The following is a 17,377-nucleotide window of genomic DNA, read 5'->3' as shown; positions in this document are numbered from 1 at the left end:
ATCCGAAAAGTTTTGGAGATGTGGAGAGAGAAAAGGAAGGGGGGGGGGGGGGGGGGAAGTGTTAGACAGAGATGAAAAAAATAAGAGAGAGTGCAAAATATAAAAATCCACAGTTCTGAGACAGATGTATATGCAACACAGACAAAAAAAACTCATTTATGTTCCTCATCAAAATAAGCTGTTGTCGAGCAATGGAAGCATTTAAGTTATCACCATATTTCGTTATTAACAGAATGATAGGTCAGGAAACATAATTCATAAAGCATGTTCCTCAGTAAGTTGATCCCATAGTCTTTTCCTATAAGTAATGGGAATTTCATATATAGAAAAATAGCAGCAGAGGGACCTAAAAACAGGGGTTCCTTCACTGACCGAAGATCTAGCAGTTCATAAAGTACCCTTAATCCAGAAATGGACCACCAATTCCATAAATATTATTGATGGGATTTTCTCACCCCCCTTTTCTTTTTTGTCTATACATAAAGTTTCCCAATGTTACATCCAAATAGCCAATTGACTTCCTACACTTATATTTACTAGATCGTTCCAATTCCAAAGCCAGAACCCACTTATTATTAAATCTTCCACTTATTATTTTTGGGATGAAGAGAGAAAAAGAAAAAAAAAAAGCATTTAATGAATATCTATAAAGAGTACACATTTCAACTTCTCCCACTTCCAAATGTATTTCCAAGCAAAATGGATAGTTCAGTACTTCAGACACAGATAGAAATATATTGAATAAAGCTGATGAAACTCATTCCTTATTTTGCAGCATGTTAATGTGACACTTCAATCTGCAGCACATTCATTCATTATAAGCTGTCACAAGTCAGCTAGGAGATCGTGTGTTTATGTTTTGGCTTGTTCTCTGTTGTGTTAGAGACTAAATGCATTCAAAGTGAGAATCTTTCATTCTTTACTTCTGTCTACAGCTCTGCAGGCATTACAATCTCAGATTTCTTCTTTTCTGCAAACATTTTTGTTACAAAATTCCCTCAAACCATGTTCCTTCATCTCCATGCCAGCAAGCTGGGGAACTGTCCATTAATAAGGACTCTTTAATAATAAAAAACCCAACTTATTAATTCATTATAAGGAAAGAAAAACTAATTATAGAGGCAGTGGAGGTCAGGTCAATACAGTCCCTGGTGTTACAGAAAGTGTTTTAGGGTGAAAAGGCAAGTGATGCAGCTTCTAAGCAACCACCTTACAGTCAAAGGATCAGTCCAGATCTTTGCTATAACATTTACATGTCCTCCAGTCAAGAGCTGGTTTGTTCTTTAGCACTGAATAACAATTTTTGACCTGTGACGGCTAAGAACACTCAGAGCGCACTGCTCGGGCACTGTATGTTGCTGTAGTTTCTCAGGGTCAGTAAGCCATTTCCTGTAGAGATGGTGCTCCTAAGAGCAGAGAAAAAGTAGAGAAAAGGCCCTGTATGGGTCACCTAAGATTCCTGCAATAAACTCAGCATCTCGTGCTGAGCACTCGATTCGGCATGGGAGTGCACTGCTTTATGCAGGAGATTTGCAGAAATTATATTGAATATCCCTCTCATCAAAATGCAGATAAATAGTGCAAGTGCTCCAATGCCACCAGACACACTACACTGACCCGGTTGCAAAAATCTGTTACATATGCCTGATCTTAATCTTTTATTTATGAAAATACAATTGCAACTACAGAGTCTGTACCAGCTTGTATTTTGTGTTGATGAATAGTCTTAAAGGGCAGATTTGGTTCAAGTTACAATGATGCAAGTCCAAAGTAATAAAATTGACACAGTTACTTTCTCATTTGTACCCATGGAGCTGATCAAAATCAGGCCTATCACTATTTTTTCAGAAAGTATAAATAACGAGATTTTTGCAAGGATGAGGTCAGGGGTTTCAAACATTACTGCCAATTAAACAGAATGAAACAAGCTACTATAACCTGAAGAGACATCTAAAGCTTTCTCATTGGATTCCTTTTTCTCACTTTATTAAGATTTGTGCTTATGTTGCTTATTAAAATAATTTGCCAAATTATTTTGGCAGAAATATTTTGCCAGAAAAAAAAAAAAGCTGTAAAGCCAAAAAAGAAAGAAAAATTCCATAACAGCAAAGTTCATGTCCCAACAACAAGCTTTTACATCTCTGCTGAGAAACCAACACAGATTTCTTGTAAGTAGATATACGTTTGATGTGAACATTTTTTAATGTTTTAAACAATCTAAAGACATTCAGGGAGAAGAAAACTGGCAGCAATCCACTAAAAATAAACAGTAAATCTAATATTTTATGCTCAGCAAAGCCGAATCAGGATCTTTTTAAGAGAAGTAAATTAAACTAGTAATCTATTATTCTGTGGATAGGGAGCATTTCCTCCATCTAATCTATACACATATTATTGGATGAGATTCTAGGTTAAGTTAAACCATGCTTCTGCCTTTTAAAATACAATAATAAACTATCAAGGAAAAAAAAAGAAATTTAAAAAATGATTAATCTTTTTGTCTTGTTTAATCAACTGAAATACACAATAGCAGTTGAAAGGATGACCTTCAGGAATTTTGAGCAACAGATCTCAATGATGAGATCTGTACCACCTTCCAAAACTGTATGTTTTGTAAACTTCTGTTCATGGACAATAGCAGATTTTGGAAGAAACTCAATTTCAATTTAGACTTTGAATCTTTTTATTATGTTCTCCATAAAAAATTACTTTGGTTTCAGCTGGCCTATGCCTGTAGCAAATTATCCCCCATCAATATGGTCTGGAGTCTCTCCCTGATTCTCTCAAGTCTCACTTGAAAGCCCAGAGAATGAAGAGGTTTGAGTTTCACGTGGTTTGGAGCGGGGAGAAAATAAAGCAAGATGGCTAGGAATGAGTGCAGAGGAAAAAGATGCAGATTCACTACGGTCTAAAGTAGGGTTAGTGATGCACTTTGCTCTGTAAAAACTTTCATTGCCCTTGGCTCTTAATGAATAATAAGCAGTATTTACAATCACTCTTGCTTTACACAGCAACCAGAGCTTTGCAAGGCTGCAGACATGTCTACCTTATGCAATGCATTACTATATCTGAGATACCTAAACAAGTTCCAAATGAACTGGTACCTCTGCATGGCACAGTCCAGTGCTGTGTGGAAATACTAACTTGACCCTCCAAAACAGCACAGCCTGGGCACAGTACTGCTTGGATTTGTCTACATTGCTTTTGTTTCCAGGGATGGTTCATTCAGAGACTTTTCAAGCATTTCTGCTTAATGCTTACTTAACTGTAGACATTTTCCCAAGTACCCAGAAGATAGTATTGGTTTTCTTTATTGCACAGGTCTGGCATCATGGAAAACTTTGTACTTTCACCCTCCTAATCAAGGGTGCATGGAAATGATAAGTATCACACAGTCCCACAGATCACGAGATTTCCTAAACAATCATGGGATTTAAATAAATAAATAAATACATTAAAATGGGGTCTTACTTGCTTCTGAGATCTAATGGATTGTGTTTTCAAACTTTTCGACCACAAAGCCCACAAATGGACTTAAACAATTCTCTTGTAATAATATGACTGGAAGTTGAGGCTCTGAAAATACCAGATGTTGGGTGACTCGTGACGATGCTGTGCGAGTTTCCAATGTGTGGCCAGGAGGTTTCAATACGAAGGTCTGTCAACATTGTCTGGCCTGGCCCATATTACTAGTAATATTTCCTGAAAGCTTTCAAGTTAAACTTGTTTTCCACATGAGAAACACTGATGCTTCCTGTGTTCTTGAAGTGAGTGTGCTTAATTAAAGCACACCATTAAGTATGTGAGCATGGCAATGACCCAACAGTTGCTATTTTACTCAACCCTGCGAGGACCGCTCCGGTTTCAAGGGGCTAACTTGGGCACCTGGAAAAATGTTCAACATCCTTTGATAAGTTAGTTTCCCTGTCAAAGGAATGAGTTTTTAATACAGTAAATAGCAGAGTCTGGAGAATGTGCCCTGTGAGATCAGCTTAAACCAGATATAGTGTCTCAGCTAAGTGAGATTTTCCATGCCATAATAACATTGATATACAGAACTGTATCAATGAATCTCATCCCATTCATGAAAAAGACTGCCCTAACAAACCTAGCCTAGTGATCATCATAAAATTAATGGATCTTTAATTATTCCTTTGACTTACAGAATTCTTATTTGGAGTCGTGCTGACTGCCAGTGAGTTAATTCTTCTCTTAAGTCTGCTAATCACTCCGGCAGTCATGAATTCACACTAAACAGGAGTGCAGAGTAAGTAAGATTGGACATTATATCACTTAGAACACGTGAACCAACTATCCTCAATGTCTCCCAGACTGGCACTTCTCCACATCGCTGTAGATAATCTGGAGACCAATTAAGTAGTTAAGAGTTTTCCAGTGACTGAGTAGCTGGGGGGAGGGGTTAAGCATAGTTAAACAGAAGATAAACTTTCAATGTGATTATCTCTTGTAGTCCCTGTTTCTAATAATACATAAAGGAAAGCGGATGCGGACGCTGAAGAATGTTAAGTGCTACATTTAATTAAGAAAATTAGTCTCTTATGAGAGAGTCAGAAGAACTAAGATGATCCAAAGGGTCTCTGCCCAAAGCTCTGCTAAAGCATCTACCCTAACTGTCATTAATGATCATACATGCACCAGTAATTATTACACGTGTGGTCTTGAGGCCACTTCACTTGAGCGTTAGGGTATCAGATCATATCTCCAACATCAGTCGTGCTGGCAACAATGAGTTCTCAACCTCATGTTTTGTCATCATATTTGATGAGTTACTAGAAAATCCAGGTTAAGCGTTAGACAAAACAGCAGGCCTCAAGCTGGTCATGAATAAGTCCTATGGAGGGAGAATGTGCCTCCAGACTTTCCCTGGATTTGTAACATCTGGCAGGCTAGTGAGTATAGGGCGAGAACAGCTGTTTGCGAACAGAGAAGAAACACACGGATATGGAACAGCATGTATGCAGACTGTGTGCAGTCCAGCCCTACCTCAGATAGAGTGAGATTTATAACATCATTTCAAATAATAACCTCTGCTCTCTGGCTTTTGTCAGAGCTCGCTGAAGAGCATTAGCATTGGATTCTGAAACAGTGGTGCAGAGCACCACAGGATAATGTTCCCATCACACGGCTGGCAGCACACCCTAAGCCAAGTGGTACTGATGGCAGGATTACAGCCCTCATGGTTTTGGCAGCAAGTGAGCTGAATATATTTATTAATTAAGTTGTTTATACATGCTAAAAATAATAAATCCCAAATCCATCTAACACTATACTAGGGCTGGAATTAATTATGAACCTGCTTGCAGCAAATCATCTCTGTAAGTTCCGAGCCATAAATATCAAACTCATACTGGTAAGTAAGGGCAGAATGATAACCATTATAACCACACTATCTTGAAGAACAATATAGGATACATATCAAGAAAACTGTCCCAAAGGGACATTCAGGTCAAGTCCAATTACTGCTTTTGGCAGCTAGCCACAGTATAAAATTTCCTTTCATAAAGGGATGAAGCTCCACCTGAAAACTAGTTAAGTGCCACAGCTCAGCTCCTCCTATGAGAAGCAGTTCCAGAAACCTTCTGCTCCTGTTACTGAACTCTTCATATACTCTCTGACCTACATCAGACTCATGGCCAGTTTATACACATTTGCTTTTAGGTCAACACTGTCCTTTAAGTTAAAGAAGTTCTCCTCCCAGGTGTTTAACCTTTTCCATTGTGGACAGGGAGGATTCATTGTGTCTCCTGCTGTTTGTTTTACTAGAGCCCAGCTCTTTTCTTTCTTCATAAGATACGCAGCTTCTCTGTGCACTTGTTCTAGTTCATGGTTATCTTTCTATCCAAGCTAAGGTCCTAATAGGACTTTGTGGAATGTTGATTTTTTGCTGGAAATACTCCAGCTGACACCATCTAGGATCACCTGTGCAGTGCTTCTGGCATCAACTTCAGAAAAGAAGATACAAAAATGGGAGAGCAAGAGCTACTGAATCAACATCAGTACCTTCTGCATTACCTCACTATCTTTTCTCTTGGTAGCCTCCTGCATAAATATTGACAAAGACCAGTAGTGTTTACTGGATTTGCTCTGACAAGCACAACTCGGATTATGTTCCAAATAAAAAGAGCAAATTCAAGAGCACTTAGAAAAAAATAGGAGAAAGGGGTTTGTAATAAACTCCAATCAGTCTCACATTTAATGCACCAGGCATAAATGTATTCTCCCACTACGCCTCCATATGCTGCTAACAAAGACCAAAAAAAAAAAATGTTAATCTAAAAGAATGTCTTGCCTGTAGTTGAGTAGAGGGCAGATGACTAATTATATGCCAGATGAAATCCCTATTAGATCAGTGCTTTTCAATCTTTTCCAATTTGTGGACCCCATAAAATTTTTCAAGGCAAGTGCTATAGCAAATTAAAGTCTATGGACAATAAATCTGTTTTATCAAATATCTTCACCAACTACTAAGGAACTTAATACCCATGATCCACAGGTTGGAAAACGCTGGAGATAAGCACACATTGCTTATTAAAGAGAGGTCCATATAAGAGTCAATGTGCATTTTGGATTTTCAAAGCTATCCAGCCAGTGTTAAATTGACTAATCTACAACAGCAAGGGGCCACTCTAAGGCCATCCACAACTAAGCAAGTTCATTTTCATACGTTTCTATAATAGAAAAAAAATAATAACACACATAGAACAGTAACTGCCAGAGTCACTCTCTTAAGGTTTACTAAGTTTCCAACTACAAGGTCTATTCCTAACTCATTAAGTGAATTGAAGTATTCACAATTCAATTAAAGATAAATCAAGCCATATTCCTTACATCTCTTGCAATTGAATTTAACCAGTATTTGAACAAAAAGAATACCACGCAACAGATGTATGGTACATACACAGCCTATACTAATATGCGAGGGCCTCATCCTGGAAAGATTTGCATGTGAGGTACCTTTGTAAAAGACAATCAATCAAGACAGTCCCCTGGTGCCTCCAGACAAGAATCATAACTACAGTTTAATTGGAACCAGCCATACCTAGGTCACCTGTACATCTGGAAAAGGCCAAGACCTCCACAAAGGAGCACATGAGAAGAGCCAACAGTCCAAAGAATCAGGATATTTACCTGGAATACAGAAAAATCCCTCCACTCAAGCCTCTGAGCTAAATTCAGCAGAACAGAGGGCTGATGCTGGCTGTCCAGGCTAGCTACTCCCTAAGGGACTCTGAGGAGCCAGGACCAAAAACTCAGCAGGCAGGGCAGGGGGCTTATTAGTCAGAGCCCGTCCCACAGGCCCTGAGCACTGACAGCAGCCAGGTTTAATCAAGAGATTTGTGCAAGTTGTGGTGACAAGTCCAAGCTTAAGGTAGGATGTTAATCAGCAGGTCAGGATCAGGTCCAGTGAGGGTAACCAGGCTCCGACACAGGCCCATGATCGCAGCACAGGTCCACATGGACAAAACAGGTCTCAGGTCATGCCACAAAATCAGCCGATGGATCAGTGCCCGGCTCAGCAGGGCCCATGGCCAGGCAAGGCCATGGCAAAGCTGGAGGCTGATATCCCACAGCTGAGCTGCAATGGGGCTCCTGGCCCATGGCTGGGAGTTGGGGAGGTCCCAGGTGAGGCTGCTCAGGGCCATTAGTGCCCACAAGGGCCCTGACACTGGGCTGGTTACATGAAGGGTCACTAGGAAAATGGCTGTCCTCAGACAGGAGTGCACTGGCCCCAGAATATACTTTGGACTTAAAGAAAACTTTGATAGCACATTTCATTTTTTCCTGAATCAACAAATTTGATGAAAACTGCTTCAACAGAAAAAAATCCCAATCTGCAGTAATTCCTATCGCCGCACTATAAATACAGCCTTAATTAAATCAAAGTATTTGTAGGTTTAAAATAGAACTCAGCATACATCTAAATGCTTTGCTAAGCCAGGGCCTAAATACAAAGTTGTGTTTGTTTTTGTGTTTGTCTCTTGTTTACAGATGGCGATGGACAAGCTGATACTTCTGCCAGATCTTTCCCTTTCACATGTGTCCAGCACGGTCCACAGCCAGGGTAAATTGGTGTCGTTCCAATGAGGCCAATTTACAGCAGCTGAAGATTCAGACCCACAGCTGTATTTGTGTAACCTCAATGCTGCATGAACACAGTTTTTCCATTATAAATATCTGTGTATATGATTCATAGAGTACAGTAAGTTGAAGCTACAGCACATTAAATTATTCCAGACAATGGGCCCAACTGTCAACCCACTAGAAAATTAGCTAGATGTGTGACGTGACAAATAGCTTTGTATTAATATCAGAGCACCATTTCCAACATACTCACGCTGAATGTTCCTACTAAATGCCAGAGTAAGAGATCTGTTTTTTTCCTGACAGATATCAAGCCACAGCCATACACAAAGTAAGGCATGTGATTCCTATAATGCTGAATAGAGAAGCAATAATTTTATTGTTGAAGGTGGGAGAAAATTTCAGATACTGAACACATAAATATGACTAATGATATCTGGGTGTATTTTATGCATCCACGTGTTTGCTTTGCTTTTTTGAAACACTGTACCTTTCCACCACACTTAGTGACATCAATCACTCAGGCGTTCCTGGAAAGGATTTTCTGTTCCTTAAAATGAAAACGGCCTTTCCTGGGCACAGATCATCCACAGAGAACTGCTTGCTGTCTAAGTGCAAATTAATTCATTGGCCGGATAGGAAATGTAATACTAAAGAGGACAAATAGAGAACAGTCTCATGAATGGAAAAAAGTGTAAATTATTAAAAGATCAGAGTGGGTCCCCAGGTGAGGGATCTTCCTCTCAGTTTTCAGAATCTGTGAGATACAATTTCATTCAGTTGAAAATGCTGTACGAGTTCGGTGACTTTATTATAGACCCTAGTTCTATTCCTGGCTTAATGTGCAACATTCCTGTGACTCCAAATAGCTGCCATTAAAAACAAAACAGCCAGACAGATGTTTACTGCTTTGTATCAGAAGCGTGGCATTCCCCCTACCAAAATCACCCGTATCTGAGGCCCAGAGATACAGCTGTGGTGTAATCATAGGTTAAAACTCCCAACATGTCACGACGCTTTGGGGCCGGCGCTGGGATCTCTGCACAGATGGAAAGCAAAGGATGTCAGCTTTCTGCTGGATTTTGGGGTGTCCAGCACTCCCTGCCCCTGTGCCCCGGCTATTTCCCCATCCCATGAATCAACTGGTTCAATGTTTTCCCTTGACACTGGCAAACCTGGCAAGCTGGGAGGGCAGACGGTGTCCCCGCCTGGGGACATGCGCTCCACAGGTGGCACCGGGCCTCGCCGCCCCCTCGGCAATGCCCCTGGTTTTCATGGGGCTGCCTCAGGGCCTACCTCAGTGAACAGACTTGTTGGTAAAAACCTTAAAATCCAACTCACCCCTCACAGTGACTTCTGATTCCCCAGGGCTCTAAGGATTGTGAAAGCTAATTTGGCTGGGTGTAAGGATGCATGCCCATTCCCCCGTGCAACGATCGTGAGTGACAGGTTGCGCAGTGGGGCAGTGGGGCGGCCTGTCAGGAGGCCGTGAGCCGCCTCGACCTGGTCCTGGCCGGTTCCCGCCGGCTCTGGCATTGAGGGGAGCCCCAGTGGGGAAAACCACTGCACGCCAAAAATGTCCGTCAGCCAGAGAAGCGCCTCGATACAAGGCGTTAGGAAAAGAAAATGGTGGCTGCTGAGGGCTGGAGACAAACTGTGGGGTCCTCCATGGCAAAGGGGACAGGGACACCCCGAGGGATGGCAGGTGGCCCATGCCAGGGCAGGGACACTAAGGAACAGCAGCAGAAAAATTTTAAGAATCACAGAATAGCTGTAACAGCAGCAGAAAGAAACTCATGCAAATATTATCCTTGACATCCCCTGCTGCCTGTTGCCCCACCAGAAGAATTTTCATGGACTGGGTATACACCATGACAAAAATCAGGGAAATTGAGTCTGGGGAAGAATAGGTGTTTATGGGAGTGTGTCCTACTTTTTCCTCTCAACACCCAAATCAAGATCAGATGTTTGTGTTGATTAGCAATAAATTGAGCAAAATTCCTCAACTCCAGACTGTTTTGCTTGCAACACCTTTTCAGCACCTGTGTAGGACATAAGGCACCCAGGATTTTGATGCCAAGTAATATGGAGGGGCCTTGCAATACATGAAGGTTCAGTAAAACATTTCTGAATTAGTTTTCATAACGTGCATGATATGTAAGAAAAAGAGCCAGAGTGACCTGGTTTAAAATGACACTGATACTCCTGGAAACAATCCATAGACCATGCTCCTGGTTCTACCTCTTAAACCATCACCAGCTCCAGAGGAGGCAACCTCTCAACTGCACACCCACCCTTATGTGTTCCCTATAAATAGATATGAAGGCTAATTGAAGATATACTTTTAAGACCCCAAGCTCTGCCAAGTGTGGGCCATTTAAAGCATTTCAGCCAGGCCAGGAAGACATTCATTTAGGAATAATCACATAGCTACATCTGAAAGATGCTGCACAGTAAGTCTGTGAACCTCATGCACAGTTTAATTACATTATTTCCTGACAGGTAGGCTCTTATCACCTAACCTTCTTGAGGATCAAAGCAATAAATAAAAAAAGCAGCTTTCTTCCCTTTTTCTATATGTGCGGGCCTCTTTCTCTTCTTTTTGTGGATGTGTGGGCTTCATTGCCCTCTAGAGCATTTGGGTCTTCTTGTCTTTATTAGTTGAAGCAGAACTTTGTGGTTATAATATGCTATATTCATCGTTAAAAATGAGTTTTAAGTCTGTATTCAGATGCCAAAACACTTTCTCTTGCCATACTGATCAGGGGAGCATTCCTGTGCCTCCCAGCGGTGCCAAGTTGGAGAAGCTGAAACCCTCAAAATGCTCCCTATCAAAATTGGCAAGCAAAATAAAGAGGAAATTTGTGCAAATGCAAAAATATTCCATCGGAACATACTGCCTTCAATTATTTTTGGACCCATTCTAATGTTCATGGAGGAAGCAAGAGGAATAGTAACCGCGTATCCAGTGTCAGCAGCAGGAAACTACAAATAGCACAGCACACCATGTTCCAGTTTCAGCAGCGGCAGGCTTCAGAGCTGTTTCCTTACAGTCAGGAGCGGACGGACTGTGAGGCGACTGCTGCCAGAGTCTGGAAACATAAAGCAGGAACTACGCCATCACTCAGTTAATGTTCTGCCCTCTTGCACTGAAAGGTCATAAGTGTGTTGGACGGTCCAGTGCAAATCGGATAGAAGGTGGCCCCAGACAGCTGTAACTATGCTATAGGACACACTTAGCATGAAGGAAATGCGCAAGTCTTCCTCATCCCTAGCTGCAGCAGTGGAGCGAGGCATTGTTATTGTTTTTACAATCCCATCAAAAAGATTAGGTTCAATTCCAAGTGCTGTGGAGGCAACATATTTAGCTGCCTGAAAAAAAAAAGAAAAAAAAAAAGCAGATTTGGCAGCACAGGGCAGAATGAATTGATAAAGAAAGATGGAAAGCACTGAGATATCTATTTTACACATCAGATCAGGACTCCCACTGCAGGACAGGCTTCCTGTGTGACAGGAGGCAAGGCAGTTAACCCCTGTGGTTTTTAATTCCCAATTTTTAGCTTTGAAATTGCATCCTTTGTACTTTCATTTTACTGCTCCAAAGCCAATCCAGCACAACAGCAATCAGTCTCTGGCAGATGACTGCCCTTCCTGATGGACAGCTGTCCACATCTGAAAAACCAGCACCACAAATGCCTTCAGAAAATTCTTATGTGCTTTGCTTGTGGAGTCTGAACTCGGGTCATGGAAGTGTTACGGGGGGAAGTTTCTACCCTCAGAGCTGTCAAACCAACAACAGACTCGTTGCAGCAGAAACAGAAATGTCAATGGTAAGCTCCAAAAGGACTCCTGCCCCCTCCTCCACAGGGAAAGAAATGACGGTTGCAACAAGGGTAGGTGACATTCACCACTAGAATAACATCCACCAGGAAGAGGATTTCTGATATATATTTATCCAGTTCCCTGTACTGCTCTGCTCAGCGGGCAAGGCAATCCCACACTTCCTCAAACCAGATGGCAAAAACTGGGTTTGTACTGCTTTCAGTTGTAGGAGCCGCACAAAGCAGTTGGTGCGTACTTGTGAATTTGTCCTGTTATTAGATTTGTCCCCAAGCTTTCTACTGGTGGATGGAAAGGCAGAAAAGCAAATGTTCACAATGCTATTGGTACATAGGGGAAGAACCCCTGTGGCCTTGACTGATAAATAAGAAAGTAGCAGGATACAAGCTTGACACTGTGAAGAAGCTGCAAGCTCCTTTGGAACATCACTAATAATGAAAACATTTTGATTTTTCAATCTAATTAGCAGAAATGAGCTCTATTTGTGCTTTGAGGGAAGTTAAAAACTTCTATAATGATCTCCTGGTCTTGCAAAAATCTGTTCCTTCCTACAGATACCAAGAACAGGATCTTACTAAGTGTGACCAGCAGTGGTCAAAGTAATGAATAGTTCTCACAGAGCCCCCCGTGATTACTTCCCACTCCAGCAACTCTTCACTTCAGATTGAGGGCAACAAATTGTGGATGGCATTAGCAACCTGTCAGAAGCCTACTTCATATTAAACAGAGCAGATGTCAGCTAGCTGCATCTTTAATTCAGAGCTATAGCTTGCAAAGACTATAGACTGCAAGTCCCAGCATGCAGGTTCCTGAACTGAGAGATACAGGCCATGCAGGATTCATCTTCCTGTTAAAGATGAAGGTTTTTGCAAGTAATTTATCCTTATAGATGTTGAAGAGGATTTACCCCACAGTTCCCCAATAATTCTTTCGTGTCCATGACTAGGTGAGGGGGATTGCAGATTTGATAGTTTAGCTGCCACTCTTAGAGCCTTCCACAGTGGAAGGTGCTGATCCCACTCTGAAATCTCTTTAGCACATGACATCTATGCTCACAGCATCACAAGGAACTGTCAACACACTCTCTGTGCACAACCACCCCTTGTTATAACATTTTTTCTGCTTCTAGACAAACTTTGTTCTTTTGTTTGTTGTCCTGGTTTCGGCTGGGATACAGTTAATTTTCCTCCTAGTTAAAAAAAAAGTAAGTCTGAGACCAGGTAAACCCAGTAATTTGGGGAATCCATGAGCATAAACCCTGTTCTGCTACCACCGAGCTTCAGAAAAATATCAGTAAAGATGCATTCAGAACATCATACTGTTTATTCAGCTGCATCAGAACACCTCATAGTGGCTTATTCATGACAGAGAGCACTGATGTGCTTCAAGACAAAGCAGGAGCAGTACTCAGTAGCAGGAGTTCAATTATTTTAAAATGAAAAAAAAAAGAAACATGACAGAGAACACTTTTGAATAAACACAGAAAATTAATGAAAAACTGCTGTTACAATAGAGTTATTGCTACATGCTTTTAATTCTCACCTGTTTTATTAGAGCCTCCTTTCTTCTAAGATGTGTGAAGTAATTAAATAAAAGTGATTAGAGCTGGCATAGGTTCATTTGGGGAAATACACAGATTTTTAAGAATGGCATTTCTCCTTTTGATATGAATTTCCTGTGTTGATCCTTTGTCCTTGATTGATTCTATTAGAAAGGTCTTGCACAAAACATCTTAAGTGAAGCAGAATATTCCCAGTACTATACTAAATCAACCCAAGTCATTTGTGGGTACATATCTGTAATGCAGTAGGAATGTTTCCATACCCTTACTTCTCCAAGGGCATTTTTCAAATGCAAATCTGCATTTCTTTGCTGGAAACAGCCAATACCCCAGCTAGATTCAGTACCTTACTGTTCTAGGTGCCATACGAACATGCACTTAACTGTTGTTTATGCACCCAGCTCAGTCTCAATTTAAGCCTCATTTCCATATCATCTATATAATTATCTTTCCGACATTTTAAGATCTGATATTGTAAGATGGTGTCTGCCAATTCAACAATTTAGGGACCTATCTGCACCCATTTTCTGTGTTCTGCCTGATATTAGAAATTCTGTGTCAAAGCAAACACTTCATGTTGAACACGGGGCTTGTCCTCTCTGTTGTTTTAGTTTCAGAGTGGGCTTAAGTACAAAGGATGGCACGAGATGATGATCTTCTATTCACATGGCACCTTATTTAGACTGATAGCTAACTTTTCTTCCCAGCATTGGCATCCCAAGTCTGATTTTATTAATGGGGAAGAACAGTCGTCTAGTGAGAATCTCTATACCAAAAAAGGCACCATATGCTGAGGGAAACTTCAGATTATAAAAGAAAGCATTTTTCACTGTCAGTATGAGAGAGTAGACGCCAGATATGGAAACAACGTTTCAGGAGAGAACAGACACTATGTGCTCTGTGCAACAGTCCATATGCATGAGAAAAGACAGAGAAAAAGACGCTAAAGCAACTTAAAATACTTTGACTAAATGTTGCTCTTGAGCAATGTCTACTCCACCTGCATAAACGTAGAGATCTGTATATTTCTTCTACAGCTTAAAAATAAGAACCAATTTAATTGTGTCAGGAACATTTTCAAAGCTTGTTTTTCTTATATTAGGACCATTGCAAGCCCTGGCAAATCACGCTGCCCATAATGTTGCAAACGTGTACTAACGTAACTGGAATACTGCAGGGGGGCACCAGCACAAACAGCTGGAAATAAGGTCCCGTTTCTGGAAGCGGGTGGCAAAGCTGCTAACCCTGCCATCAGCAAGGCTGGAGCCAGAGACAGTAGCTAGAGATGGTGGCTACACAGCTCCTGGATGTAGGCCTCTCACAGCACTGGCTCACTGAATACCCACCAGTGGGAACTCTGTTACAGAGACCGTGAGTCTTTCACTGATTTCAACAGAAGCTGAGACTCTCTCTCAGGCCTCTGTCTTTCTAGCACACAACTCAGGGAGACCTCGAGCACCGAACTGCAGTCAGGTCAGGAGATGCAGCTAAAACTAGCCTGAAACTGAGTTGTTTCACCCAATGAAGAGAGAAGCAGCTGCTTTGGGCTGAGAGGGGTAGGTACCAACAACAAACAGAGCCCTTGTGATCTCCGAGAACTCTTTTTCTGGGACTATGGGTAAGGGATTTCATTTACGCTTAGCAGTAAATTCTTGGTCACTCTTCTTATAAAGCCCTCTGCAAACACATGCATGTTCACAAACACAGAGCCCAGTTCAGTGCCTTTCCCAGTCAGGATCTGTACCCCAAGGCCTCTGTCCTTTGTCTGCACAGACTTTTGGAATGGGCTAAGGATGAAAATAACATGCTTAAATGAGCCTCACTTAGACACTCAGTCGAATGTCTCTGCAGAAGACACTAAGCTTATTGACTCCTTTTATTGTGGAAGTCTTATGGAGCTTACCTCAGGTCTAACAACACCCCCCCCATGTTCAAAATCTCCAGGAAAGCTCCTTACAGTGATGCTCACTCACTGTGCTGTTGTGATACCCATGGTGTAAGTACTTAGATGGAAAATCCAGGGCATGCTGAGTTCTGTACACCAATGCAGTGTTCATGTAACTTAAATGAAATCTAAATCCTACGCAAAAATCCATGTCTAATCCATGCTTATGCCTGTATGATTATTACTGTTAAATACCATTCATTCAGTAACAAATCCTTTCTCAGTGGAACAGCACAGGGGGCATATATACTTCTCCTTGGTGCAAGACACTAAGGATGTGCTCTCATTATTAATCTTGATTCTGGTTCTCTCCCCTCTTAATATGCTTCCTGCCTCCTCCCCAGTCCTAATTAACCACCTCCCCAGAACTCATTCGCTTTGTATTCATTTCACATATGACAGCTCCCTCCACCAGCTTCTCAGTACTTTCCTCATTGTGTTTCCCAGTCTCATTGCCTGGGACACATCCCCCTTACAGTAATTTCTAAGCCAACATTTCACACGAAATCTTGGGAGGCAATTGTATATATGGCATGTAGAAGAGATCAAAGAAACCGAGTGCTTCCAGCAGTGAAATGAGAGAGGGGAAATGGTGCTTCACTAAGTGGATTTTACCTCAGTCAGAGGAGTCTGTCCCAGGTGCTATGCCTTTTGGCATTATACAAATCCTTAAGGGTTAATAGGACGTGTTGTACACAGGAAAACTCTATCACCTGCTTATGTATCACTTCCAGGGTCTTTTGACACTGCTAGAAGAAGAAAATATAGAGGTGATGGGAAATGAAAAAGGAAGTGAAGATGTTGCTGATCTTTTTAATCTTTCTTATGCTGGTTTTTCAGAAAGTCAGCTAAGACCCATTTCTAGGAAATGCTTCCCCACACAGCATCACTTGACTAAAGGAGCAGCTACAATTGCTCTACTTAATGGACTGTAATAAAATAAACTGTCACCTATTAGCAAGAAGGATCATATCATCAGATTTGTAATGCATTTTATTACAAAACTTACAGCATCAGAATTTTTAAGTGCAGTATAAGGGGAAGTAATGCATGAAATGGTTAAAGTGGATATGTATCATACAATCACAAATGCACTGACAGTTTCCCTTCTCTCAAACATCAAGATATCAATGTTGCTTTCTTAAAGCCATCTTTTCCCCCCTAAACCACAACGTAAATTTCCACATTTTGCATTCTATTATTCCATCAAAGTCATCCTGCATCTTTTTAGACAGAGTAGCTTGCAGAGCATTCCTTCTTTCTGAGGAACATGAACCTTTGGCAGGTGTAATACTCCAATAATAGCGTGAGCATAGTTCAAATACTGAGATTATATACTTGGATAATCTTCTCTCCCACTGACTTTGCTGTGGAGCTAGAGCTTCTCTGTATTTTTCTAGACTAACTCTGTATGGTGTTAAGTTAGATTGTAAACCAGGAACTCCTAAATTTCATCTGGCACTTCAGAATAAGCGTTTATGGGTATACTGTGTTTCTGCTGAATATCAATAGGAGTCTTCCTAATACTTTCATTAGGAATGGGAATAGGACACTGGACAGGAGTCTAGTACAGCTGGTGTATCTGTGATTTTCCTCCTTCGGAAACTAAATGCCCCATTATATTTTTCACTAAATGGGGTCTGAGTTTAACAGCACCTATCCCGTAGAATAACACATCAGTTCCCTTCTTTAAGGAGACCAGACCGAAGAAGAGGCCTGAAGCAGCGCTGTGTGTGAGAAGGGAAGGATGCAGCATGCGCTCCTTGGTGCCACGGTCTCACTGCCCACACCTGCACAGGGAGGGGGATGCAGGAGAATTGCTGCAACTATTATTCCACTCTATTCCCCCTCAACCATTTTGCTTACTCCTCCCCCTCTCCAAACTTGTCTTCTATCATATGAACTTTGCATTGTTACCACATTCCAAT

General features: G+C 41.3%; 1 protein-coding gene across 1 annotated transcript in view; it reads right to left on the bottom strand.

The window, feature by feature from the left end:
• KALRN (kalirin, RhoGEF kinase) overlaps positions 1-17,377 on the bottom strand; it is a 338,232-nt gene that overhangs the window by 271,471 nt on the left and 49,384 nt on the right. The gene's annotated exons all lie outside the window — the stretch shown is intronic.

This window comes from Aptenodytes forsteri, unplaced genomic scaffold (genome assembly GCF_000699145.1).
Source record: "Aptenodytes forsteri isolate BGI_AS27 unplaced genomic scaffold, ASM69914v1 Scaffold255, whole genome shotgun sequence".
Taxonomy (NCBI): domain Eukaryota; kingdom Metazoa; phylum Chordata; class Aves; order Sphenisciformes; family Spheniscidae; genus Aptenodytes; species Aptenodytes forsteri.
Note: the sequence above shows the minus strand (reverse complement) of the source record. Positions and strands in the feature narration are given on the sequence as shown.